Below are 27491 nucleotides of genomic sequence, written 5' to 3' on the forward strand. Positions count from 1 at the left end.
CCCTAGGTGTAGTTAAGGCATCAGTTAGGAGTGAACTGAACACTCATGTTATGGGCAATTAGACTTAAAATAAAGTGTGGACAGCAGTAACGTTACTTTTGAAATGTGATGCTGAGTGAGCACACAGGTGAATTAGCTCAAATGGTAGAGTGCTCGCTTAGCATGCGAGAGGTAGCGGGATCGATGCCCGCATTCTCCATTCTAAAATTCGCATACATTTTACCTTTTAACTTGTAATTGCCATGGTTGTTGCAGAGTAAGAACAGAAAAGTCACAGATGGCTTTCAAATTTGGTGTCATTATAACAACTTAAGTGGTTTAATCAAAAGTGTTTAGGTATTCTATAGCACGTGAGAGGAATTTGATTTCTTATGCAATCTCAAAATGAAAATTTCACACCTTCCATTTTCATTTCGTCTTATTTTACTTGACATTCTTTCCTCTGAAGGATGTATAAAAGTGAAGTTCCTTGCAAAACAAGAGCAGAGGAATATCCAGAAACGGTTTTCCTTAATAAAAAATGATGAGTCTGCATACCATATTTAAGTGGGAGCCCGGCTAGCTCAGTCGGTAGAGCATGAGACTCTTAATCTCAGGGTCGTGTGTTCGAGCCCCACGTTGGGCGAAAACGAGTATTTTTTGCTGGATGATAGCATTGGCTCTCATAATATGGTGATTAATCTTGCATTAGACATGCACTAACTCCTAAAAATTGTATCTCCCTTGGTTACTCATTCATGAGAAATGTATCTCCAAGATTAGGTAGGGCCTGAGTCTAGGTTAACATACAGTGATATCACTCCTATTCAAGTACTAAACATGCCAACCTGAAGTGTAAAACACCCCCTAGGTGTAGTTAAGGCATCAGTTAGGAGTGAACTGAACACTCATGTTATGGGCAATTAGACTTAAAATAAAGTGTGGACAGCAGTAACGTTACTTTTGAAATGTGATGCTGAGTGAGCACACAGGGGAATTAGCTCAAATGGTAGAGTGCTCGCTTAGCATGCGAGAGGTAGCGGGATCGATGCCCGCATTCTCCATTCTAAAATTTGCATACATTTTACTTTTTAACTTGTAATTGCCATGGTTGTTGCAGAGTAAGAACAGAAAAGTCACAGATGGCTTTCAAATTTGGTGTCATTATAACAACTAAAGTGGTTTAATCAAAAGTGTTTAGGTATTCTATAGCACGTGAGAGGAATTTGATTTCTTATGCAATCTCAAAATGAACATTTCACACCTTCCATTTTCATTTCGTCTTATTTTACTTGACATTCTTTCCTCTGAAGGATGTATAAAAGTGAAGTTCCTTGCAAAACAAGAGCAGAGGAATATCCAGAAACGGTTTTCCTTAATAAAAAATGATGAGTCTGCATACCATATTTATTTGGGTCCCGGCTAGCTCAGTCGGTAGAGCTATGAGACTCTTAATCTCAGGGTCGTGGGTTCGAGCCCCACGTTGGGCGAAAATGAGTATTTTTTGCTGGATGATAGCATTGGCTCTCATAATATGGTGATTAATCTTGCATTAGACATGCACTAACTCCTAAAAATTGTATCTCCCTTGGTTACTCATTCATGAGAAATGTATCTCCAAGATTAGGTAGGGCCTGAGTCTAGGTTAACATACAGTGATATCACTCCTATTCAAGTACTAAACATGCCAACCTGAAGTGTAAAACATCCCCTAGGTGTAGTTAAGGCATCAGTTAGGAGTGAACTGAACACTCATGTTATGGGCAATTAGACTTAAAATAAAGTGTGGACAGCAGTAACGTTACTTTTGAAATGTGATGCTGAGTGAGCACACAGGGGAATTAGCTCAAATGGTAGAGCGCTCGCTTAGCATGCGAGAGGTAGCGGTATCGATGCCCGCATTCTCCATTCTAAAATTTGCATACATTTTACTTTTTAACTTGTAATTGCCATGGTTGTTGCAGAGTAAGAACAGAAAAGTCACAGATGGCTTTCAAATTTGGTGTCATTATAACAACTAAAGTGGTTTAATCAAAAGTGTTTAGGTATTCTATAGCACGTGAGAGGAATTTGATTTCTTATGCAATCTCAAAATGAAAATTTCACACCTTCCATTTTCATTTCGTCTTATTTTACTTGACATTCTTTCCTCTGAAGGATGTATAAAAGTGAAGTTCCTTGCAAAACAAGAGCAGAGGAATATCCAGAAACAGTTTTCCTTAATAAAAAATGATGAGTCTGCATACCATATTTAAGTGGGAGCCCGGCTAGCTCAGTCGGTAGAGCATGAGACTCTTAATCTCAGGGTCGTGGGTTCGAGCCCCACGTTGGGCGAAAACGAGTATTTTTTGCTGGATGATAGCATTGGCTCTCATAATATGGTGATTAATCTTGCATTAGACATGCACTAACTCCTAAAAATTGTATCTCCCTTGGTTACTCATTCATGAGAAATGTATCTCCAAGATTAGGTAGGGCCTGAGTCTAGGTTAACATACAGTGATATCACTCCTATTCAAGTACTAAACATGCCAACCTGAAGTGTAAAACATCCCCTAGGTGTAGTTAAGGCATCAGTTAGGAGTGAACTGAACACTCATGTTATGGGCAATTAGACTTAAAATAAAGTGTGGACAGCAGTAACGTTACTTTTGAAATGTGATGCTGAGTGAGCACACAGGTGAATTAGCTCAAATGGTAGAGTGCTCGCTTAGCATGCGAGAGGTAGCGGGATCGATGCCCGCATTCTCCATTCTAAAATTTGCATACATTTTACTTTTTAACTTGTAATTGCCATGGTTGTTGCAGAGTAAGAACAGAAAAGTCACAGATGGCTTTCAAATTTGGTGTCATTATAACAACTTAAGTGGTTTAATCAAAAGTGTTTAGGTATTCTATAGCACGTGAGAGGAATTTGATTTCTTATGCAATCTCAAAATGAAAATTTCACACCTTCCATTTTCATTTCGTCTTATTTTACTTGACATTCTTTCCTCTGAAGGATGTATAAAAGTGAAGTTCCTTGCAAAACAAGAGCAGAGGAATATCCAGAAACGGTTTTCCTTAATAAAAAATGATGAGTCTGCATACCATATTTAAGTGGGAGCCCGGCTAGCTCAGTCGGTAGAGCATGAGACTCTTAATCTCAGGGTCGTGTGTTCGAGCCCCACGTTGGGCGAAAACGAGTATTTTTTGCTGGATGATAGCATTGGCTCTCATAATATGGTGATTAATCTTGCATTAGACATGCACTAACTCCTAAAAATTGTATCTCCCTTGGTTACTCATTCATGAGAAATGTATCTCCAAGATTAGGTAGGGCCTGAGTCTAGGTTAACATACAGTGATATCACTCCTATTCAAGTACTAAACATGCCAACCTGAAGTGTAAAACATCCCCTAGGTGTAGTTAAGGCATCAGTTAGGAGTGAACTGAACACTCATGTTATGGGCAATTAGACTTAAAATAAAGTGTGGACAGCAGTAACGTTACTTTTGAAATGTGATGCTGAGTGAGCACACAGGTGAATTAGCTCAAATGGTAGAGTGCTCGCTTAGCATGCGAGAGGTAGCGGGATCGATGCCCGCATTCTCCATTCTAAAATTTGCATACATTTTACTTTTTAACTTGTAATTGCCATGGTTGTTGCAGAGTAAGAACAGAAAAGTCACAGATGGCTTTCAAATTTGGTGTCATTATAACAACTTAAGTGGTTTAATCAAAAGTGTTTAGGTATTCTATAGCACGTGAGAGGAATTTGATTTCTTATGCAATCTCAAAATGAAAATTTCACACCTTCCATTTTCATTTCGTCTTATTTTACTTGACATTCTTTCCTCTGAAGGATGTATAAAAGTGAAGTTCCTTGCAAAACAAGAGCAGAGGAATATCCAGAAACGGTTTTCCTTAATAAAAAATGATGAGTCTGCATACCATATTTAAGTGGGAGCCCGGCTAGCTCAGTCGGTAGAGCATGAGACTCTTAATCTCAGGGTCGTGTGTTCGAGCCCCACGTTGGGCGAAAACGAGTATTTTTTGCTGGATGATAGCATTGGCTCTCATAATATGGTGATTAATCTTGCATTAGACATGCACTAACTCCTAAAAATTGTATCTCCCTTGGTTACTCATTCATGAGAAATGTATCTCCAAGATTAGGTAGGGCCTGAGTCTAGGTTAACATACAGTGATATCACTCCTATTCAAGTACTAAACATGCCAACCTGAAGTGTAAAACACCCCCTAGGTGTAGTTAAGGCATCAGTTAGGAGTGAACTGAACACTCATGTTATGGGCAATTAGACTTAAAATAAAGTGTGGACAGCAGTAACGTTACTTTTGAAATGTGATGCTGAGTGAGCACACAGGGGAATTAGCTCAAATGGTAGAGTGCTCGCTTAGCATGCGAGAGGTAGCGGGATCGATGCCCGCATTCTCCATTCTAAAATTTGCATACATTTTACTTTTTAACTTGTAATTGCCATGGTTGTTGCAGAGTAAGAACAGAAAAGTCACAGATGGCTTTCAAATTTGGTGTCATTATAACAACTAAAGTGGTTTAATCAAAAGTGTTTAGGTATTCTATAGCACGTGAGAGGAATTTGATTTCTTATGCAATCTCAAAATGAACATTTCACACCTTCCATTTTCATTTCGTCTTATTTTACTTGACATTCTTTCCTCTGAAGGATGTATAAAAGTGAAGTTCCTTGCAAAACAAGAGCAGAGGAATATCCAGAAACGGTTTTCCTTAATAAAAAATGATGAGTCTGCATACCATATTTATTTGGGTCCCGGCTAGCTCAGTCGGTAGAGCTATGAGACTCTTAATCTCAGGGTCGTGGGTTCGAGCCCCACGTTGGGCGAAAATGAGTATTTTTTGCTGGATGATAGCATTGGCTCTCATAATATGGTGATTAATCTTGCATTAGACATGCACTAACTCCTAAAAATTGTATCTCCCTTGGTTACTCATTCATGAGAAATGTATCTCCAAGATTAGGTAGGGCCTGAGTCTAGGTTAACATACAGTGATATCACTCCTATTCAAGTACTAAACATGCCAACCTGAAGTGTAAAACATCCCCTAGGTGTAGTTAAGGCATCAGTTAGGAGTGAACTGAACACTCATGTTATGGGCAATTAGACTTAAAATAAAGTGTGGACAGCAGTAACGTTACTTTTGAAATGTGATGCTGAGTGAGCACACAGGGGAATTAGCTCAAATGGTAGAGCGCTCGCTTAGCATGCGAGAGGTAGCGGTATCGATGCCCGCATTCTCCATTCTAAAATTTGCATACATTTTACTTTTTAACTTGTAATTGCCATGGTTGTTGCAGAGTAAGAACAGAAAAGTCACAGATGGCTTTCAAATTTGGTGTCATTATAACAACTAAAGTGGTTTAATCAAAAGTGTTTAGGTATTCTATAGCACGTGAGAGGAATTTGATTTCTTATGCAATCTCAAAATGAAAATTTCACACCTTCCATTTTCATTTCGTCTTATTTTACTTGACATTCTTTCCTCTGAAGGATGTATAAAAGTGAAGTTCCTTGCAAAACAAGAGCAGAGGAATATCCAGAAACAGTTTTCCTTAATAAAAAATGATGAGTCTGCATACCATATTTAAGTGGGAGCCCGGCTAGCTCAGTCGGTAGAGCATGAGACTCTTAATCTCAGGGTCGTGGGTTCGAGCCCCACGTTGGGCGAAAACGAGTATTTTTTGCTGGATGATAGCATTGGCTCTCATAATATGGTGATTAATCTTGCATTAGACATGCACTAACTCCTAAAAATTGTATCTCCCTTGGTTACTCATTCATGAGAAATGTATCTCCAAGATTAGGTAGGGCCTGAGTCTAGGTTAACATACAGTGATATCACTCCTATTCAAGTACTAAACATGCCAACCTGAAGTGTAAAACATCCCCTAGGTGTAGTTAAGGCATCAGTTAGGAGTGAACTGAACACTCATGTTATGGGCAATTAGACTTAAAATAAAGTGTGGACAGCAGTAACGTTACTTTTGAAATGTGATGCTGAGTGAGCACACAGGTGAATTAGCTCAAATGGTAGAGTGCTCGCTTAGCATGCGAGAGGTAGCGGGATCGATGCCCGCATTCTCCATTCTAAAATTCGCATACATTTTACTTTTTAACTTGTAATTGCCATGGTTGTTGCAGAGTAAGAACAGAAAAGTCACAGATGGCTTTCAAATTTGGTGTCATTATAACAACTTAAGTGGTTTAATCAAAAGTGTTTAGGTATTCTATAGCACGTGAGAGGAATTTGATTTCTTATGCAATCTCAAAATGAAAATTTCACACCTTCCATTTTCATTTCGTCTTATTTTACTTGACATTCTTTCCTCTGAAGGATGTATAAAAGTGAAGTTCCTTGCAAAACAAGAGCAGAGGAATATCCAGAAACGGTTTTCCTTAATAAAAAATGATGAGTCTGCATACCATATTTAAGTGGGAGCCCAGCTAGCTCAGTCGGTAGAGCATGAGACTCTTAATCTCAGGGTCGTGTGTTCGAGCCCCACGTTGGGCGAAAACAAGTATTTTTTGCTGGATGATAGCATTGGCTCTCATAATATGGTGATTAATCTTGCATTAGACATGCACTAACTCCTAAAAATTGTATCTCCCTTGGTTACTCATTCATGAGAAATGTATCTCCAAGATTAGGTAGGGCCTGAGTCTAGGTTAACATACAGTGATATCACTCCTATTCAAGTACTAAACATGCCAACCTGAAGTGTAAAACATCCCCTAGGTGTAGTTAAGGCATCAGTTAGGAGTGAACTGAACACTCATGTTATGGGCAATTAGACTTAAAATAAAGTGTGGACAGCAGTAACGTTACTTTTGAAATGTGATGCTGAGTGAGCACACAGGTGAATTAGCTCAAATGGTAGAGTGCTCGCTTAGCATGCGAGAGGTAGCGGGATCGATGCCCGCATTCTCCATTCTAAAATTTGCATACATTTTACTTTTTAACTTGTAATTGCCATGGTTGTTGCAGAGTAAGAACAGAAAAGTCACAGATGGCTTTCAAATTTGGTGTCATTATAACAACTTAAGTGGTTTAATCAAAAGTGTTTAGGTATTCTATAGCACGTGAGAGGAATTTGATTTCTTATGCAATCTCAAAATGAAAATTTCACACCTTCCATTTTCATTTCGTCTTATTTTACTTGACATTCTTTCCTCTGAAGGATGTATAAAAGTGAAGTTCCTTGCAAAACAAGAGCAGAGGAATATCCAGAAACGGTTTTCCTTAATAAAAAATGATGAGTCTGCATACCATATTTAAGTGGGAGCCCGGCTAGCTCAGTCGGTAGAGCATGAGACTCTTAATCTCAGGGTCGTGTGTTCGAGCCCCACGTTGGGCGAAAACGAGTATTTTTTGCTGGATGATAGCATTGGCTCTCATAATATGGTGATTAATCTTGCATTAGACATGCACTAACTCCTAAAAATTGTATCTCCCTTGGTTACTCATTCATGAGAAATGTATCTCCAAGATTAGGTAGGGCCTGAGTCTAGGTTAACATACAGTGATATCACTCCTATTCAAGTACTAAACATGCCAACCTGAAGTGTAAAACACCCCCTAGGTGTAGTTAAGGCATCAGTTAGGAGTGAACTGAACACTCATGTTATGGGCAATTAGACTTAAAATAAAGTGTGGACAGCAGTAACGTTACTTTTGAAATGTGATGCTGAGTGAGCACACAGGGGAATTAGCTCAAATGGTAGAGTGCTCGCTTAGCATGCGAGAGGTAGCGGGATCGATGCCCGCATTCTCCATTCTAAAATTTGCATACATTTTACTTTTTAACTTGTAATTGCCATGGTTGTTGCAGAGTAAGAACAGAAAAGTCACAGATGGCTTTCAAATTTGGTGTCATTATAACAACTAAAGTGGTTTAATCAAAAGTGTTTAGGTATTCTATAGCACGTGAGAGGAATTTGATTTCTTATGCAATCTCAAAATGAACATTTCACACCTTCCATTTTCATTTTGTCTTATTTTACTTGACATTCTTTCCTCTGAAGGATGTATAAAAGTGAAGTTCCTTGCAAAACAAGAGCAGAGGAATATCCAGAAACGGTTTTCCTTAATAAAAAATGATGAGTCTGCATACCATATTTATTTGGGTCCCGGCTAGCTCAGTCGGTAGAGCTATGAGACTCTTAATCTCAGGGTCGTGGGTTCGAGCCCCACGTTGGGCGAAAATGAGTATTTTTTGCTGGATGATAGCATTGGCTCTCATAATATGGTGATTAATCTTGCATTAGACATGCACTAACTCCTAAAAATTGTATCTCCCTTGGTTACTCATTCATGAGAAATGTATCTCCAAGATTAGGTAGGGCCTGAGTCTAGGTTAACATACAGTGATATCACTCCTATTCAAGTACTAAACATGCCAACCTGAAGTGTAAAACATCCCCTAGGTGTAGTTAAGGCATCAGTTAGGAGTGAACTGAACACTCATGTTATGGGCAATTAGACTTAAAATAAAGTGTGGACAGCAGTAACGTTACTTTTGAAATGTGATGCTGAGTGAGCACACAGGGGAATTAGCTCAAATGGTAGAGCGCTCGCTTAGCATGCGAGAGGTAGCGGTATCGATGCCCGCATTCTCCATTCTAAAATTTGCATACATTTTACTTTTTAACTTGTAATTGCCATGGTTGTTGCAGAGTAAGAACAGAAAAGTCACAGATGGCTTTCAAATTTGGTGTCATTATAACAACTAAAGTGGTTTAATCAAAAGTGTTTAGGTATTCTATAGCACGTGAGAGGAATTTGATTTCTTATGCAATCTCAAAATGAAAATTTCACACCTTCCATTTTCATTTCGTCTTATTTTACTTGACATTCTTTCCTCTGAAGGATGTATAAAAGTGAAGTTCCTTGCAAAACAAGAGCAGAGGAATATCCAGAAACAGTTTTCCTTAATAAAAAATGATGAGTCTGCATACCATATTTAAGTGGGAGCCCGGCTAGCTCAGTCGGTAGAGCATGAGACTCTTAATCTCAGGGTCGTGGGTTCGAGCCCCACGTTGGGCGAAAACGAGTATTTTTTGCTGGATGATAGCATTGGCTCTCATAATATGGTGATTAATCTTGCATTAGACATGCACTAACTCCTAAAAATTGTATCTCCCTTGGTTACTCATTCATGAGAAATGTATCTCCAAGATTAGGTAGGGCCTGAGTCTAGGTTAACATACAGTGATATCACTCCTATTCAAGTACTAAACATGCCAACCTGAAGTGTAAAACATCCCCTAGGTGTAGTTAAGGCATCAGTTAGGAGTGAACTGAACACTCATGTTATGGGCAATTAGACTTAAAATAAAGTGTGGACAGCAGTAACGTTACTTTTGAAATGTGATGCTGAGTGAGCACACAGGTGAATTAGCTCAAATGGTAGAGTGCTCGCTTAGCATGCGAGAGGTAGCGGGATCGATGCCCGCATTCTCCATTCTAAAATTTGCATACATTTTACTTTTTAACTTGTAATTGCCATGGTTGTTGCAGAGTAAGAACAGAAAAGTCACAGATGGCTTTCAAATTTGGTGTCATTATAACAACTTAAGTGGTTTAATCAAAAGTGTTTAGGTATTCTATAGCACGTGAGAGGAATTTGATTTCTTATGCAATCTCAAAATGAAAATTTCACACCTTCCATTTTCATTTCGTCTTATTTTACTTGACATTCTTTCCTCTGAAGGATGTATAAAAGTGAAGTTCCTTGCAAAACAAGAGCAGAGGAATATCCAGAAACGGTTTTCCTTAATAAAAAATGATGAGTCTGCATACCATATTTAAGTGGGAGCCCAGCTAGCTCAGTCGGTAGAGCATGAGACTCTTAATCTCAGGGTCGTGTGTTCGAGCCCCACGTTGGGCGAAAACGAGTATTTTTTGCTGGATGATAGCATTGGCTCTCATAATATGGTGATTAATCTTGCATTAGACATGCACTAACTCCTAAAAATTGTATCTCCCTTGGTTACTCATTCATGAGAAATGTATCTCCAAGATTAGGTAGGGCCTGAGTCTAGGTTAACATACAGTGATATCACTCCTATTCAAGTACTAAACATGCCAACCTGAAGTGTAAAACATCCCCTAGGTGTAGTTAAGGCATCAGTTAGGAGTGAACTGAACACTCATGTTATGGGCAATTAGACTTAAAATAAAGTGTGGACAGCAGTAACGTTACTTTTGAAATGTGATGCTGAGTGAGCACACAGGTGAATTAGCTCAAATGGTAGAGTGCTCGCTTAGCATGCGAGAGGTAGCGGGATCGATGCCCGCATTCTCCATTCTAAAATTTGCATACATTTTACTTTTTAACTTGTAATTGCCATGGTTGTTGCAGAGTAAGAACAGAAAAGTCACAGATGGCTTTCAAATTTGGTGTCATTATAACAACTTAAGTGGTTTAATCAAAAGTGTTTAGGTATTCTATAGCACGTGAGAGGAATTTGATTTCTTATGCAATCTCAAAATGAAAATTTCACACCTTCCATTTTCATTTCGTCTTATTTTACTTGACATTCTTTCCTCTGAAGGATGTATAAAAGTGAAGTTCCTTGCAAAACAAGAGCAGAGGAATATCCAGAAACGGTTTTCCTTAATAAAAAATGATGAGTCTGCATACCATATTTAAGTGGGAGCCCGGCTAGCTCAGTCGGTAGAGCATGAGACTCTTAATCTCAGGGTCGTGTGTTCGAGCCCCACGTTGGGCGAAAACGAGTATTTTTTGCTGGATGATAGCATTGGCTCTCATAATATGGTGATTAATCTTGCATTAGACATGCACTAACTCCTAAAAATTGTATCTCCCTTGGTTACTCATTCATGAGAAATGTATCTCCAAGATTAGGTAGGGCCTGAGTCTAGGTTAACATACAGTGATATCACTCCTATTCAAGTACTAAACATGCCAACCTGAAGTGTAAAACACCCCCTAGGTGTAGTTAAGGCATCAGTTAGGAGTGAACTGAACACTCATGTTATGGGCAATTAGACTTAAAATAAAGTGTGGACAGCAGTAACGTTACTTTTGAAATGTGATGCTGAGTGAGCACACAGGGGAATTAGCTCAAATGGTAGAGTGCTCGCTTAGCATGCGAGAGGTAGCGGGATCGATGCCCGCATTCTCCATTCTAAAATTTGCATACATTTTACTTTTTAACTTGTAATTGCCATGGTTGTTGCAGAGTAAGAACAGAAAAGTCACAGATGGCTTTCAAATTTGGTGTCATTATAACAACTAAAGTGGTTTAATCAAAAGTGTTTAGGTATTCTATAGCACGTGAGAGGAATTTGATTTCTTATGCAATCTCAAAATGAACATTTCACACCTTCCATTTTCATTTCGTCTTATTTTACTTGACATTCTTTCCTCTGAAGGATGTATAAAAGTGAAGTTCCTTGCAAAACAAGAGCAGAGGAATATCCAGAAACGGTTTTCCTTAATAAAAAATGATGAGTCTGCATACCATATTTATTTGGGTCCCGGCTAGCTCAGTCGGTAGAGCTATGAGACTCTTAATCTCAGGGTCGTGGGTTCGAGCCCCACGTTGGGCGAAAACGAGTATTTTTTGCTGGATGATAGCATTGGCTCTCATAATATGGTGATTAATCTTGCATTAGACATGCACTAACTCCTAAAAATTGTATCTCCCTTGGTTACTCATTCATGAGAAATGTATCTCCAAGATTAGGTAGGGCCTGAGTCTAGGTTAACATACAGTGATATCACTCCTATTCAAGTACTAAACATGCCAACCTGAAGTGTAAAACATCCCCTAGGTGTAGTTAAGGCATCAGTTAGGAGTGAACTGAACACTCATGTTATGGGCAATTAGACTTAAAATAAAGTGTGGACAGCAGTAACGTTACTTTTGAAATGTGATGCTGAGTGAGCACACAGGGGAATTAGCTCAAATGGTAGAGCGCTCGCTTAGCATGCGAGAGGTAGCGGGATCGATGCCCGCATTCTCCATTCTAAAATTTGCATACATTTTACTTTTTAACTTGTAATTGCCATGGTTGTTGCAGAGTAAGAACAGAAAAGTCACAGATGGCTTTCAAATTTGGTGTCATTATAACAACTAAAGTGGTTTAATCAAAAGTGTTTAGGTATTCTATAGCACGTGAGAGGAATTTGATTTCTTATGCAATCTCAAAATGAAAATTTCACACCTTCCATTTTCATTTTGTCTTATTTTACTTGACATTCTTTCCTCTGAAGGATGTATAAAAGTGAAGTTCCTTGCAAAACAAGAGCAGAGGAATATCCAGAAACAGTTTTCCTTAATAAAAAATGATGAGTCTGCATACCATATTTAAGTGGGAGCCCGGCTAGCTCAGTCGGTAGAGCATGAGACTCTTAATCTCAGGGTCGTGGGTTCGAGCCCCACGTTGCTGGATGATAGCATTGGCTCTCATAATATGGTGATTAATCTTGCATTAGACATGCACTAACTCCTAAAAATTGTATCTCCCTTGGTTACTCATTCATGAGAAATGTATCTCCAAGATTAGGTAGGGCCTGAGTCTAGGTTAACATACAGTGATATCACTCCTATTCAAGTACTAAACATGCCAACCTGAAGTGTAAAACATCCCCTAGGTGTAGTTAAGGCATCAGTTAGGAGTGAACTGAACACTCATGTTATGGGCAATTAGACTTAAAATTAAGTGTGGACAGCAGTAACGTTACTTTTGAAATGTGATGCTGAGTGAGCACACAGGGGAATTAGCTCAAATGGTAGAGTGCTCGCTTAGCATGCGAGAGGTAGCGGGATCGATGCCCGCATTCTCCATTCTAAAATTTGCATACATTTTACTTTTTAACTTGTAATTGCCATGGTTGTTGCAGAGTAAGAACAGAAAAGTCACAGATGGCTTTCAAATTTGGTGTCATTATAACAACTTAAGTGGTTTAATCAAAAGTGTTTAGGTATTCTATAGCACGTGAGAGGAATTTGATTTCTTATGCAATCTCAAAATGAAAATTTCACACCTTCCATTTTCATTTCGTCTTATTTTACTTGACATTCTTTCCTCTGAAGGATGTATAAAAGTGAAGTTCCTTGCAAAACAAGAGCAGAGGAATATCCAGAAACGGTTTTCCTTGATAAAAAATGATGAGTCTGCATACCATATTTAAGTGGGAGCCCGGCTAGCTCAGTCGGTAGAGCTATGAGACTCTTAATCTCAGGGTCGTGGGTTCGAGCCCCACGTTGGGCAAAAACGAGTATTTTTTGCTGGATGATAGCATTGGCTCTCATAATATGGTGATTAATCTTGCATTAGACATGCACTAACTCCTAAAAATTGTATCTCCCTTGGTTACTCATTCATGAGAAATGTATCTCCAAGATTAGGTAGGGCCTGAGTCTAGGTTAACATACAGTGATATCACTCCTATTCAAGTACTAAACATGCCAACCTGAAGTGTAAAACATCCCCTAGGTGTAGTTAAGGCATCAGTTAGGAGTGAACTGAACACTCATGTTATGGGCAATTAGACTTAAAATAAAGTGTGGACAGCAGTAACGTTACTTTTGAAATGTGATGCTGAGTGAGCACACAGGGGAATTAGCTCAAATGGTAGAGTGCTCGCTTAGCATGCGAGAGGTAGCGGGATCGATGCCCGCATTCTCCATTCTAAAATTTGCATACATTTTACTTTTTAACTTGTAATTGCCATGGTTGTTGCAGAGTAAGAACAGAAAAGTCACAGATGGCTTTCAAATTTGGTGTCATTATAACAACTAAAGTGGTTTAATCAAAAGTGTTTAGGTATTCTATAGCACGTGAGAGGAATTTGATTTCTTATGCAATCTCAAAATGAACATTTCACACCTTCCATTTTCATTTCGTCTTATTTTACTTGACATTCTTTCCTCTGAAGGATGTATAAAAGTGAAGTTCCTTGCAAAACAAGAGCAGAGGAATATCCAGAAACGGTTTTCCTTAATAAAAAATGATGAGTCTGCATACCATATTTATTTGGGTCCCGGCTAGCTCAGTCGGTAGAGCTATGAGACTCTTAATCTCAGGGTCGTGGGTTCGAGCCCCACGTTGGGCGAAAACGAGTATTTTTTGCTGGATGATAGCATTGGCTCTCATAATATGGTGATTAATCTTGCATTAGACATGCACTAACTCCTAAAAATTGTATCTCCCTTGGTTACTCATTCATGAGAAATGTATCTCCAAGATTAGGTAGGGCCTGAGTCTAGGTTAACATACAGTGATATCACTCCTATTCAAGTACTAAACATGCCAACCTGAAGTGTAAAACATCCCCTAGGTGTAGTTAAGGCATCAGTTAGGAGTGAACTGAACACTCATGTTATGGGCAATTAGACTTAAAATAAAGTGTGGACAGCAGTAACGTTACTTTTGAAATGTGATGCTGAGTGAGCACACAGGGGAATTAGCTCAAATGGTAGAGCGCTCGCTTAGCATGCGAGAGGTAGCGGGATCGATGCCCGCATTCCCCATTCTAAAATTTGCATACATTTTACTTTTTAACTTGTAATTGCCATGGTTGTTGCAGAGTAAGAACAGAAAAGTCACAGATGGCTTTCAAATTTGGTGTCATTATAACAACTAAAGTGGTTTAATCAAAAGTGTTTAGGTATTCTATAGCACGTGAGAGGAATTTGATTTCTTATGCAATCTCAAAATGAAAATTTCACACCTTCCATTTTCATTTCGTATTATTTTACTTGACATTCTTTCCTCTGAAGGATGTATAAAAGTGAAGTTCCTTGCAAAACAAGAGCAGAGGAATATCCAGAAACGGTTTTCCTTAATAAAAAATGATGAGTCTGCATACCATATTTAAGTGGGAGCCCGGCTAGCTCAGTCGGTAGAGCATGAGACTCTTAATCTCAGGGTCGTGGGTTCGAGCCCCACGTTGGGCGAAAACGAGTATTTTTTGCTGGATGATAGCATTGGCTCTCATAATATGGTGATTAATCTTGCATTAGACATGCACTAACTCCTAAAAATTGTATCTCCCTTGGTTACTCATTCATGAGAAATGTATCTCCAAGATTAGGTAGGGCCTGAGTCTAGGTTAACATACAGTGATATCACTCCTATTCAAGTACTAAACATGCCAACCTGAAGTGTAAAACATCCCCTAGGTGTAGTTAAGGCATCAGTTAGGAGTGAACTGAACACTCATGTTATGGGCAATTAGACTTAAAATAAAGTGTGGACAGCAGTAACGTTACTTTTGAAATGTGATGCTGAGTGAGCACACAGGGGATTTAGCTCAAATGGTAGAGCGCTCGCTTAGCATGCGAGAGGTAGCGGGATCGATGCCCGCATTCTCCATTCAAAAATTTGCATACATTTTACTTTTTAACTTGTAATTGCCATGGTTGTTGCAGAGTAAGAACAGAAAAATCACAGATGGCTTTCAAATTTGGTGTCATTATAACAACTAAAGTGGTTTAATCAAAAGTGTTTAGGTATTCTATAGCACGTGAGAGGAATTTGATTTCTTATGCAATCTCAAAATGAAAATTTCACACCTTCCATTTTCATTTCGTATTATTTTACTTGACATTCTTTCCTCTGAAGGATGTATAAAAGTGAAGTTCCTTGCAAAACAAGAGCAGAGGAATATCCAGAAACAGTTTTCCTTAATAAAAAATGATGAGTCTGCATACCATATTTAAGTGGGAGCCCGGCTAGCTCAGTCGGTAGAGCATGAGACTCTTAATCTCAGGGTCGTGGGTTCGAGCCCCACGTTGGGCGAAAACGAGTATTTTTTGCTGGATGATAGCATTGGCTCTCATAATATGGTGATTAATCTTGCATTAGACATGCACTAACTCCTAAAAATTGTATCTCCCTTGGTTACTCATTCATGAGAAATGTATCTCCAAGATTAGGTAGGGCCTGAGTCTAGGTTAACATACAGTGATATCACTCCTATTCAAGTACTAAACATGCCAACCTGAAGTGTAAAACATCCCCTAGGTGTAGTTAAGGCATCAGTTAGGAGTGAACTGAACACTCATGTTATGGGCAATTAGACTTAAAATAAAGTGTGGACAGCAGTAACGTTACTTTTGAAATGTGATGCTGAGTGAGCACACAGGGGAATTAGCTCAAATGGTAGAGCGCTCGCTTAGCATGCGAGAGGTAGCGGGATCGATGCCCGCATTCTCCATTCTAAAATTTGCATACATTTTACTTTTTAACTTGTAATTGCCATGGTTGTTGCAGAGTAAGAACAGAAAAGTCACAGATGGCTTTCAAATTTGGTGTCATTATAACAACTAAAGTGGTTTAATCAAAAGTGTTTAGGTATTCTATAGCACGTGAGAGGAATTTGATTTCTTATGCAATCTCAAAATGAAAATTTCACACCTTCCATTTTCATTTCGTATTATTTTACTTGACATTCTTTCCTCTGAAGGATGTATAAAAGTGAAGTTCCTTGCAAAACAAGAGCAGAGGAATATCCAGAAACAGTTTTCCTTAATAAAAAATGATGAGTCTGCATACCATATTTAAGTGGGAGCCCGGCTAGCTCAGTCGGTAGAGCATGAGACTCTTAATCTCAGGGTCGTGGGTTCGAGCCCCACGTTGCTGGATGATAGCATTGGCTCTCATAATATGGTGATTAATCTTGCATTAGACATGCACTAACTCCTAAAAATTGTATCTCCCTTGGTTACTCATTCATGAGAAATGTATCTCCAAGATTAGGTAGGGCCTGAGTCTAGGTTAACATACAGTGATATCACTCCTATTCAAGTACTAAACATGCCAACCTGAAGTGTAAAACATCCCCTAGGTGTAGTTAAGGCATCAGTTAGGAGTGAACTGAACACTCATGTTATGGGCAATTAGACTTAAAATAAAGTGTGGACAGCAGTAACGTTACTTTTGAAATGTGATGCTGAGTGAGCACACAGGGGAATTAGCTCAAATGGTAGAGCGCTCGCTTAGCATGCGAGAGGTAGCGGGATCGATGCCCGCATTCTCCATTCAAAAATGTGCATACATTTTACTTTTTAACTTGTAATTGCCATGGTTGTTGCAGAGTAAGAACAGAAAAGTCACAGATGGCTTTCAAATTTGGTGTCATTATAACAACTAAAGTGGTTTAATCAAAAGTGTTTAGGTATTCTATAGCACGTGAGAGGAATTTGATTTCTTATGCAATCTCAAAATAAAAATTTCACACCTTCCATTTTCATTTCGTCTTATTTTACTTGACATTCTTTCCTCTGAAGGATGTATAAAAGTGAAGTTCCTTGCAAAACAAGAGCAGAGGAATATCCAGAAACAGTTTTCCTTAATAAAAAATGATGAGTCTGCATACCATATTTAAGTGGGAGCCCGGCTAGCTCAGTCGGTAGAGCATGAGACTCTTAATCTCAGGGTCGTGGGTTCGAGCCCCACGTTGGGCGAAAACGAGTATTTTTTGCTGGATGATAGCATTGGCTCTCATAATATGGTGATTAATCTTGCATTAGACATGCACTAACTCCTAAAAATTGTATCTCCCTTGGTTACTCATTCATGAGAAATGTTTCTCCAAGATTAGGTAGGGCCTGAGTCTAGGTTAACATACAGTGATATCACTCCTATTCAAGTACTAAACATGCCAACCTGAAGTGTAAAACATCCCCTAGGTGTAGTTAAGGCATCAGTTAGGAGTGAACTGAACACTCATGTTATGGGCAATTAGACTTAAAATTAAGTGTGGACAGCAGTAACGTTACTTTTGAAATGTGATGCTGAGTGAGCACACAGGGGAATTAGCTCAAATGGTAGAGTGCTCGCTTAGCATGCGAGAGGTAGCGGGATCGATGCCCGCATTCTCCATTCTAAAATTTGCATACATTTTACTTTTTAACTTGTAATTGCCATGGTTGTTGCAGAGTAAGAACAGAAAAGTCACAGATGGCTTTCAAATTTGGTGTCATTATAACAACTTAAGTGGTTTAATCAAAAGTGTTTAGGTATTCTATAGCACGTGAGAGGAATTTGATTTCTTATGCAATCTCAAAATGAAAATTTCACACCTTCCATTTTCATTTCGTCTTATTTTACTTGACATTCTTTCCTCTGAAGGATGTATAAAAGTGAAGTTCCTTGCAAAACAAGAGCAGAGGAATATCCAGAAACGGTTTTCCTTGATAAAAAATGATGAGTCTGCATACCATATTTAAGTGGGAGCCCGGCTAGCTCAGTCGGTAGAGCTATGAGACTCTTAATCTCAGGGTCGTGGGTTCGAGCCCCACGTTGGGCAAAAACGAGTATTTTTTGCTGGATGATAGCATTGGCTCTCATAATATGGCGATAAATCTTGCATTAGACATGCACTAACTCCTAAAAATTGTATCTCCCTTGGTTACTCATTCATGAGAAATGTATCTCCAAGATTAGGTAGGGCCTGAGTCTAGGTTAACATACAGTGATATCACTCCTATTCAAGTACTAAACATGCCAACCTGAAGTGTAAAACATCCCCTAGGTGTAGTTAAGGCATCAGTTAGGAGTGAACTGAACACTCATGTTATGGGCAATTAGACTTAAAATAAAGTGTGGACAGCAGTAACGTTACTTTTGAAATGTGATGCTGAGTGAGCACACAGGGGAATTAGCTCAAATGGTAGAGTGCTCGCTTAGCATGCGAGAGGTAGCGGGATCGATGCCCGCATTCTCCATTCTAAAATTTGCATACATTTTACTTTTTAACTTGTAATTGCCATGGTTGTTGCAGAGTAAGAACAGAAAAGTCACAGATGGCTTTCAAATTTGGTGTCATTATAACAACTAAAGTGGTTTAATCAAAAGTGTTTAGGTATTCTATAGCACGTGAGAGGAATTTGATTTCTTATGCAATCTCAAAATGAACATTTCACACCTTCCATTTTCATTTCGTCTTATTTTACTTGACATTCTTTCCTCTGAAGGATGTATAAAAGTGAAGTTCCTTGCAAAACAAGAGCAGAGGAATATCCAGAAACGGTTTTCCTTAATAAAAAATGATGAGTCTGCATACCATATTTATTTGGGTCCCGGCTAGCTCAGTCGGTAGAGCTATGAGACTCTTAATCTCAGGGTCGTGGGTTCGAGCCCCACGTTGGGCGAAAACGAGTATTTTTTGCTGGATGATAGCATTGGCTTCCATAATATGGTGATTAATCTTGCATTAGACATGCACTAACTCCTAAAAATTGTATCTCCCTTGGTTACTCATTCATGAGAAATGTATCTCCAAGATTAGGTAGGGCCTGAGTCTAGGTTAACATACAGTGATATCACTCCTATTCAAGTACTAAACATGCCAACCTGAAGTGTAAAACATCCCCTAGGTGTAGTTAAGGCATCAGTTAGGAGTGAACTGAACACTCATGTTATGGGCAATTAGACTTAAAATAAAGTGTGGACAGCAGTAACGTTACTTTTGAAATGTGATGCTGAGTGAGCACACAGGGGAATTAGCTCAAATGGTAGAGCGCTCGCTTAGCATGCGAGAGGTAGCGGGATCGATGCCCGCATTCCCCATTCTAAAATTTGCATACATTTTACTTTTTAACTTGTAATTGCCATGGTTGTTGCAGAGTAAGAACAGAAAAGTCACAGATGGCTTTCAAATTTGGTGTCATTATAACAACTAAAGTGGTTTAATCAAAAGTGTTTAGGTATTCTATAGCACGTGAGAGGAATTTGATTTCTTATGCAATCTCAAAATGAAAATTTCACACCTTCCATTTTCATTTCGTATTATTTTACTTGACATTCTTTCCTCTGAAGGATGTATAAAAGTGAAGTTCCTTGCAAAACAAGAGCAGAGGAATATCCAGAAACGGTTTTCCTTAATAAAAAATGATGAGTCTGCATACCATATTTAAGTGGGAGCCCGGCTAGCTCAGTCGGTAGAGCATGAGACTCTTAATCTCAGGGTCGTGGGTTCGAGCCCCACGTTGGGCGAAAACAAGTATTTTTTGCTGGATGATAGCATTGGCTCTCATAATATGGTGATTAATCTTGCATTAGACATGCACTAACTCCTAAAAATTGTATCTCCCTTGGTTACTCATTCATGAGAAATGTATCTCCAAGATTAGGTAGGGCCTGAGTCTAGGTTAACATACAGTGATATCACTCCTATTCAAGTACTAAACATGCCAACCTGAAGTGTAAAACATCCCCTAGGTGTAGTTAAGGCATCAGTTAGGAGTGAACTGAACACTCATGTTATGGGCAATTAGACTTAAAATAAAGTGTGGACAGCAGTAACGTTACTTTTGAAATGTGATGCTGAGTGAGCACACAGGGGAATTAGCTCAAATGGTAGAGCGCTCGCTTAGCATGCGAGAGGTAGCGGGATCGATGCCCGCATTCTCCATTCTAAAATTTGCATACATTTTACTTTTTAACTTGTAATTGCCATGGTTGTTGCAGAGTAAGAACAGAAAAGTCACAGATGGCTTTCAAATTTGGTGTCATTATAACAACTAAAGTGGTTTAATCAAAAGTGTTTAGGTATTCTATAGCACGTGAGAGGAATTTGATTTCTTATGCAATCTCAAAATGAAAATTTCACACCTTCCATTTTCATTTCGTATTATTTTACTTGACATTCTTTCCTCTGAAGGATGTATAAAAGTGAAGTTCCTTGCAAAACAAGAGCAGAGGAATATCCAGAAACAGTTTTCCTTAATAAAAAATGATGAGTCTGCATACCATATTTAAGTGGGAGCCCGGCTAGCTCAGTCGGTAGAGCATGAGACTCTTAATCTCAGGGTTGTGGGTTCGAGCCCCACGTTGGGCGAAAACGAGTATTTTTTGCTGGATGATAGCATTGGCTCTCATAATATGGTGATTAATCTTGCATTAGACATGCACTAACTCCTAAAAATTGTATCTCCCTTGGTTACTCATTCATGAGAAATGTATCTCCAAGATTAGGTAGGGCCTGAGTCTAGGTTAACATACAGTGATATCACTCCTATTCAAGTACTAAACATGCCAACCTGAAGTGTAAAACGTCCCCTAGGTGTAGTTAAGGCATCAGTTAGGAGTGAACTGAACACTCATGTTATGGGCAATTAGACTTAAAATAAAGTGTGGACAGCAGTAACGTTACTTTTGAAATGTGATGCTGAGTGAGCACACAGGGGAATTAGCTCAAATGGTAGAGCGCTCGCTTAGCATGCGAGAGGTAGCGGGATCGATGCCCGCATTCTCCATTCTAAAATTTGCATACATTTTACTTTTTAACTTGTAATTGCCATGGTTGTTGCAGAGTAAGAACAGAAAAGTCACAGATGGCTTTCAAATTTGGTGTCATTATAACAACTAAAGTGGTTTAATCAAAAGTGTTTAGGTATTCTATAGCACGTGAGAGGAATTTGATTTCTTATGCAATCTCAAAATGAACATTTCACACCTTCCATTTTCATTTCGTCTTATTTTACTTGACATTCTTTCCTCTGAAGGATGTATAAAAGTGAAGTTCCTTGCAAAACAAGAGCAGAGGAATATCCAGAAACGGTTTTCCTAAATAAAAAATGATGAGTCTGCATACCATATTTATTTGGGTCCCGGCTAGCTCAGTCGGTAGAGCTATGAGACTCTTAATCTCAGGGTCGTGGGTTCGAGCCCCACGTTGGGCGAAAACGAGTATTTTTTGCTGGATGATAGCATTGGCTCTCATAATATGGTGATTAATCTTGCATTAGACATGCACTAACTCCTAAAAATTGTATCTCCCTTGGTTACTCATTCATGAGAAATGTATCTCCAAGATTAGGTAGGGCCTGAGTCTAGGTTAACATACAGTGATATCACTCCTATTCAAGTACTAAACATGCCAACCCGAAGTGTAAAACATCCCCTAGGTGTAGTTAAGGCATCAGTTAGGAGTGAACTGAACACTCATGTTATGGGCAATTAGACTTAAAATAAAGTGTGGACAGCAGTAACGTTACTTTTGAAATGTGATGCTGAGTGAGCACACAGGGGAATTAGCTCAAATGGTAGAGTGCTCGCTTAGCATGCGAGAGGTAGCGGGATCGATGCCCGCATTCTCCATTCTAAAATTTGCATACATTTTACTTTTTAACTTGTAATTGCCATGGTTGTTGCAGAGTAAGAACAGAAAAGTCACAGATGGCTTTCAAATTTGGTGTCATTATAACAACTTAAGTGGTTTAATCAAAAGTGTTTAGGTATTCTATAGCACGTGAGAGGAATTTGATTTGTTATGCAATCTCAAAATGAAAATTTCACACCTTCCATTTTCATTTCGTCTTATTTTACTTGACATTCTTTCCTCTGAAGGATGTATAAAAGTGAAGTTCCTTGCAAAACAAGAGCAGAGGAATATCCAGAAACGGTTTTCCTTAATAAAAAATGATGAGTCTGCATACCATATTTAAGTGGGAGCCCGGCTAGCTCAGTCGGTAGAGCATGAGACTCTTAATCTCAGGGTCGTGTGTTCGAGCCCCACGTTGGGCGAAAACGAGTATTTTTTGCTGGATGATAGCATTGGCTCTCATAATATGGTGATTAATCTTGCATTAGACATGCACTAACTCCTAAAAATTGTATCTCCCTTGGTTACTCATTCATGAGAAATGTATCTCCAAGATTAGGTAGGGCCTGAGTCTAGGTTAACATACAGTGATATCACTCCTATTCAAGTACTAAACATGCCAACCTGAAGTGTAAAACATCCCCTAGGTGTAGTTAAGGCATCAGTTAGGAGTGAACTGAACACTCATGTTATGGGCAATTAGACTTAAAATAAAGTGTGGACAGCAGTAACGTTACTTTTGAAATGTGATGCTGAGTGAGCACACAGGGGAATTAGCTCAAATGGTAGAGTGCTCGCTTAGCATGCGAGAGGTAGCGGGATCGATGCCCGCATTCTCCATTCTAAAATTTGCATACATTTTACTTTTTAACTTGTAATTGCCTTGGTTGTTGCAGAGTAAGAACAGAAAAGTCACAGATGGCTTTCAAATTTGGTGTCATTATAACAACTAAAGTGGTTTAATCAAAAGTGTTTAGGTATTCTATAGCACGTGAGAGGAATTTGATTTCTTATGCAATCTCAAAATGAACATTTCACACCTTCCATTTTCATTTCGTCTTATTTTACTTGACATTCTTTCCTCTGAAGGATGTATAAAAGTGAAGTTCCTTGCAAAACAAGAGCAGAGGAATATCCAGAAACGGTTTTCCTTAATAAAAAATGATGAGTCTGCATGCCATATTTATTTGGGTCCCGGCTAGCTCAGTCGGTAGAGCTATGAGACTCTTAATCTCAGGGTCGTGGGTTCGAGCCCCACGTTGGGCGAAAACAAGTATTTTTTGCTGGATGATAGCATTGGCTCTCATAATATGGTGATTAATCTTGCATTAGACATGCACTAACTCCTAAAAATTGTATCTCCCTTGGTTACTCATTCATGAGAAATGTATCTCCAAGATTAGGTAGGGCCTGAGTCTAGGTTAACATACAGTGATATCACTCCTATTCAAGTACTAAACATGCCAACCTGAAGTGTAAAACATCCCCTAGGTGTAGTTAAGGCATCAGTTAGGAGTGAACTGAACACTCATGTTATGGGCAATTAGACTTAAAATAAAGTGTGGACAGCAGTAACGTTACTTTTGAAATGTGATGCTGAGTGAGAACACAGGGGAATTAGCTCAAATGGTAGAGCGCTCGCTTAGCATGCGAGAGGTAGCGGTATCGATGCCCGCATTCTCCATTCTAAAATTTGCATACATTTTACTTTTTAACTTGTAATTGCCATGGTTGTTGCAGAGTAAGAACAGAAAAGTCACAGATGGCTTTCAAATTTGGTGTCATTATAACAACTAAAGTGGTTTAATCAAAAGTGTTTAGGTATTCTATAGCACGTGAGAGGAATTTGATTTCTTATGCAATCTCAAAATGAAAATTTCACACCTTCCATTTTCATTTCGTCTTATTTTACTTGACATTCTTTCCTCTGAAGGATGTATAAAAGTGAAGTTCCTTGCAAAACAAGAGCAGAGGAATATCCAGAAACAGTTTTCCTTAATAAAAAATGATGAGTCTGCATACCATATTTAAGTGGGAGCCCGGCTAGCTCAGTCGGTAGAGCATGAGACTCTTAATCTCAGGGTCGTGGGTTCGAGCCCCACGTTGCTGGATGATAGCATTGGCTCTCATAATATGGTGATTAATCTTGCATTAGACATGCACTAACTCCTAAAAATTGTATCTCCCTTGGTTACTCATTCATGAGAAATGTATCTCCAAGATTAGGTAGGGCCTGAGTCTAGGTTAACATACAGTGATATCACTCCTATTCAAGTACTAAACATGCCAACCTGAAGTGTAAAACATCCCCTAGGTGTAGTTAAGGCATCAGTTAGGAGTGAACTGAACACTCATGTTATGGGCAATTAGACTTAAAATAAAGTGTGGACAGCAGTAACGTTACTTTTGAAATGTGATGCTGAGTGAGCACACAGGGGAATTAGCTCAAATGGTAGAGCGCTCGCTTACCATGCGAGAGGTAGCGGGATCGATGCCCGCATTCTCCATTCTAAAATTTGCATACATTTTACTTTTTAACTTGTAATTGCCATGGTTGTTGCAGAGTAAGAACAGAAAAGTCACAGATGGCTTTCAAATTTGGTGTCATTATAACAACTAAAGTGGTTTAATCAAAAGTGTTTAGGTATTCTATAGCACGTGAGAGGAATTTGATTTCTTATGCAATCTCAAAATGAAAATTTCACACCTTCCATTTTCATTTCGTATTATTTTACTTGACATTCTTTCCTCTGAAGGATGTATAAAAGTGAAGTTCCTTGCAAAACAAGAGCAGAGGAATATCCAGAAACGGTTTTCCTTAATAAAAAATGATGAGTCTGCATACCATATTTAAGTGGGAGCCCGGCTAGCTCAGTCGGTAGAGCATGAGACTCTTAATCTCAGGGTCGTGGGTTCGAGCCCCACGTTGGGCGAAAACGGGTATTTTTTGCTGGATGATAGCATTGGCTCTCATAATATGGTGATTAATCTTGCATTAGACATGCACTAACTCCTAAAAATTGTATCTCCCTTGGTTACTCATTCATGAGAAATGTATCTCCAAGATTAGGTAGGGCCTGAGTCTAGGTTAACATACAGTGATATCACTCCTATTCAAGTACTAAACATGCCAACCTGAAGTGTAAAACATCCCCTAGGTGTAGTTAAGGCATCAGTTAGGAGTGAACTGAACACTCATGTTATGGGCAATTAGACTTAAAATAAAGTGTGGACAGCAGTAACGTTACTTTTGAAATGTGATGCTGAGTGAGCACTCAGGGGAATTAGCTCAAATGGTAGAGCGCTCGCTTAGCATGCGAGAGGTAGCGGGATCGATGCCCGCATTCTCAATTCTAAAATTTGCATACATTTTACTTTTTAACTTGTAATTGCCATGGTTGTTGCAGAGTAAGAACAGAAAAGTCACAGATGGCTTTCAAATTTGGTGTCATTATAACAACTAAAGTGGTTTAATCAAAAGTGTTTAGGTATTCTATAGCACGTGAGAGGAATTTGATTTCTTATGCAATCTCAAAATGAAAATTTCACACCTTCCATTTTCATTTCGTATTATTTTACTTGACATTCTTTCCTCTGAAGGATGTATAAAAGTGAAGTTCCTTGCAAAACAAGAGCAGAGGAATATCCAGAAACGGTTTTCCTTAATAAAAAATGATGAGTCTGCATACCATATTTAAGTGGGAGCCCGGCTAGCTCAGTCGGTAGAGCATGAGACTCTTAATCTCAGGGTCGTGGGTTCGAGCCCCACGTTGGGCGAAAACGAGTATTTTTTGCTGGATGATAGCATTGGCTCTCATAATATGGTGATTAATCTTGCATTAGACATGCACTAACTCCTAAAAATTGTATCTCCCTTGGTTACTCATTCATGAGAAATGTATCTCCAAGATTAGGTAGGGCCTGAGTCTAGGTTAACATACAGTGATATCACTCCTATTCAAGTACTAAACATGCCAACCTGAAGTGTAAAACATCCCCTAGGTGTAGTTAAGGCATCAGTTAGGAGTGAACTGAACACTCATGTTATGGGCAATTAGACTTAAAATAAAGTGTGGACAGCAGTAACGTTACTTTTGAAATGTGATGCTGAGTGAGCACACAGGGGAATTAGCTCAAATGGTAGAGCGCTCGCTTAGCATGCGAGAGGTAGCGGGATCGATGCCCGCATTCTCAATTCTAAAATTTGCATACATTTTACTTTTTAACTTGTAATTGCCATGGTTGTTGCAGAGTAAGAACAGAAAAGTCACAGATGGCTTTCAAATTTGGTGTCATTATAACAACTAAAGTGGTTTAATCAAAAGTGTTTAGGTATTCTATAGCACGTGAGAGGAATTTGATTTCTTATGCAATCTCAAAATGAAAATTTCACACCTTCCATTTTCATTTCGTCTTATTTTACTTGACATTCTTTCCTCTGAAGGATGTATAAAAGTGAAGTTCCTTGCAAAACAAGAGCAGAGGAATATCCAGAAACGGTTTTCCTTAATAAAAAATGATGAGTCTGCATACCATATTTAAGTGGGAGCCCGGCTAGCTCAGTCGGTAGAGCATGAGACTCTTAATCTCAGGGTCGTGGGTTCGAGCCCCACGTTGGGTGAAACCGAGTATTTTTTGCTGGATGATTGCACTGGCTCTCATAATATGGTGATTAATCTTGCATTAGACATGCACTAAGTCCTAAAAATTGTATCTCCCTTGGTTACTCATTCATGAGAAATGTATCTCCAAGATTAGGTAGGGCCTGAGTCTAGGTTAACATACAGTGATATCACTCCTATTCAAGTACTAAACATGCCAACCTGAAGTGTAAAACATCCCCTAGGTGTAGTTAAGGCATCAGTTAGGAGTGAACTGAACACTCATGTTATGGGCAATTAGACTTAAAATAAAGTGTGGACAGCAGTAACGTTACTTTTGAAATGTGATGCTGAGTGAGCACACAGGGGAATTAGCTCAAATGGTAGAGCGCTCGCTTAGCATGCGAGAGGTAGCAGGATCGATGCCCGCATTCTCCATTCTAAAATTTGCATACATTTTACTTTTTAACTTGTAATTGCCATGGTTGTTGCAGAGTAAGAACAGAAAAGTCACAGATGGCTTTCAAATTTGGTGTCATTATAACAACTAAAGTGGTTTAATCAAAAGTGTTTAGGTATTCTATAGCACGTGAGAGGAATTTGATTTCTTATGCAATCTCAAAATGAAAATTTCACACCTTCCATTTTCATTTCGTATTATTTTACTTGACATTCTTTCCTCTGAAGGATGTATAAAAGTGAAGTTCCTTGCAAAACAAGAGCAGAGGAATATCCAGAAACGGTTTTCCTTAATAAAAAATGATGAGTCTGCATACCATATTT

The 27491-nt window shown here is 38.8% G+C and overlaps 17 non-coding genes across 17 annotated transcripts; all 17 read left to right on the forward strand.

The window, feature by feature from the left end:
• Nucleotides 1–2240: 2240 nt before the first annotated feature.
• TRNAK-CUU (transfer RNA lysine (anticodon CUU)) lies at nucleotides 2241–2313 on the forward strand. The gene has a single exon. It is a non-coding gene; the product is annotated as a tRNA-Lys (tRNA).
• Nucleotides 2314–5616: 3303 nt separating this feature from the next.
• TRNAK-CUU (transfer RNA lysine (anticodon CUU)) lies at nucleotides 5617–5689 on the forward strand. Its single transcript has one exon. It is a non-coding gene; the product is annotated as a tRNA-Lys (tRNA).
• A 3303-nt stretch (nucleotides 5690–8992) lies between these two features.
• TRNAK-CUU (transfer RNA lysine (anticodon CUU)) lies at nucleotides 8993–9065 on the forward strand. The gene has a single exon. It is a non-coding gene; the product is annotated as a tRNA-Lys (tRNA).
• A 2877-nt stretch (nucleotides 9066–11942) lies between these two features.
• Nucleotides 11943–12015, forward strand: TRNAA-AGC (transfer RNA alanine (anticodon AGC)). The gene has a single exon. It is a non-coding gene; the product is annotated as a tRNA-Ala (tRNA).
• Nucleotides 12016–14454: 2439 nt separating this feature from the next.
• On the forward strand, nucleotides 14455–14527 carry TRNAA-AGC (transfer RNA alanine (anticodon AGC)). The gene has a single exon. It is a non-coding gene; the product is annotated as a tRNA-Ala (tRNA).
• A 353-nt stretch (nucleotides 14528–14880) lies between these two features.
• On the forward strand, nucleotides 14881–14953 carry TRNAK-CUU (transfer RNA lysine (anticodon CUU)). Its single transcript has one exon. It is a non-coding gene; the product is annotated as a tRNA-Lys (tRNA).
• Nucleotides 14954–15724: 771 nt separating this feature from the next.
• On the forward strand, nucleotides 15725–15797 carry TRNAK-CUU (transfer RNA lysine (anticodon CUU)). The gene has a single exon. It is a non-coding gene; the product is annotated as a tRNA-Lys (tRNA).
• A 345-nt stretch (nucleotides 15798–16142) lies between these two features.
• On the forward strand, nucleotides 16143–16215 carry TRNAA-AGC (transfer RNA alanine (anticodon AGC)). Its single transcript has one exon. It is a non-coding gene; the product is annotated as a tRNA-Ala (tRNA).
• Nucleotides 16216–16965: 750 nt separating this feature from the next.
• TRNAA-AGC (transfer RNA alanine (anticodon AGC)) lies at nucleotides 16966–17038 on the forward strand. The gene has a single exon. It is a non-coding gene; the product is annotated as a tRNA-Ala (tRNA).
• Nucleotides 17039–17391: 353 nt separating this feature from the next.
• On the forward strand, nucleotides 17392–17464 carry TRNAK-CUU (transfer RNA lysine (anticodon CUU)). The gene has a single exon. It is a non-coding gene; the product is annotated as a tRNA-Lys (tRNA).
• Nucleotides 17465–19498: 2034 nt separating this feature from the next.
• TRNAA-AGC (transfer RNA alanine (anticodon AGC)) lies at nucleotides 19499–19571 on the forward strand. Its single transcript has one exon. It is a non-coding gene; the product is annotated as a tRNA-Ala (tRNA).
• A 353-nt stretch (nucleotides 19572–19924) lies between these two features.
• Nucleotides 19925–19997, forward strand: TRNAK-CUU (transfer RNA lysine (anticodon CUU)). The gene has a single exon. It is a non-coding gene; the product is annotated as a tRNA-Lys (tRNA).
• A 345-nt stretch (nucleotides 19998–20342) lies between these two features.
• Nucleotides 20343–20415, forward strand: TRNAA-AGC (transfer RNA alanine (anticodon AGC)). The gene has a single exon. It is a non-coding gene; the product is annotated as a tRNA-Ala (tRNA).
• Nucleotides 20416–21186: 771 nt separating this feature from the next.
• Nucleotides 21187–21259, forward strand: TRNAA-AGC (transfer RNA alanine (anticodon AGC)). The gene has a single exon. It is a non-coding gene; the product is annotated as a tRNA-Ala (tRNA).
• A 3282-nt stretch (nucleotides 21260–24541) lies between these two features.
• On the forward strand, nucleotides 24542–24614 carry TRNAG-ACC (transfer RNA glycine (anticodon ACC)). Its single transcript has one exon. It is a non-coding gene; the product is annotated as a tRNA-Gly (tRNA).
• A 353-nt stretch (nucleotides 24615–24967) lies between these two features.
• On the forward strand, nucleotides 24968–25040 carry TRNAK-CUU (transfer RNA lysine (anticodon CUU)). The gene has a single exon. It is a non-coding gene; the product is annotated as a tRNA-Lys (tRNA).
• Nucleotides 25041–25811: 771 nt separating this feature from the next.
• Nucleotides 25812–25884, forward strand: TRNAK-CUU (transfer RNA lysine (anticodon CUU)). Its single transcript has one exon. It is a non-coding gene; the product is annotated as a tRNA-Lys (tRNA).
• Nucleotides 25885–27491: the final 1607 nt, after the last annotated feature.

Source organism: Triturus cristatus, chromosome 4_1 (genome assembly GCF_964204655.1).
Source record: "Triturus cristatus chromosome 4_1, aTriCri1.1, whole genome shotgun sequence".
In the NCBI taxonomy this organism is placed as follows: domain Eukaryota; kingdom Metazoa; phylum Chordata; class Amphibia; order Caudata; family Salamandridae; genus Triturus; species Triturus cristatus.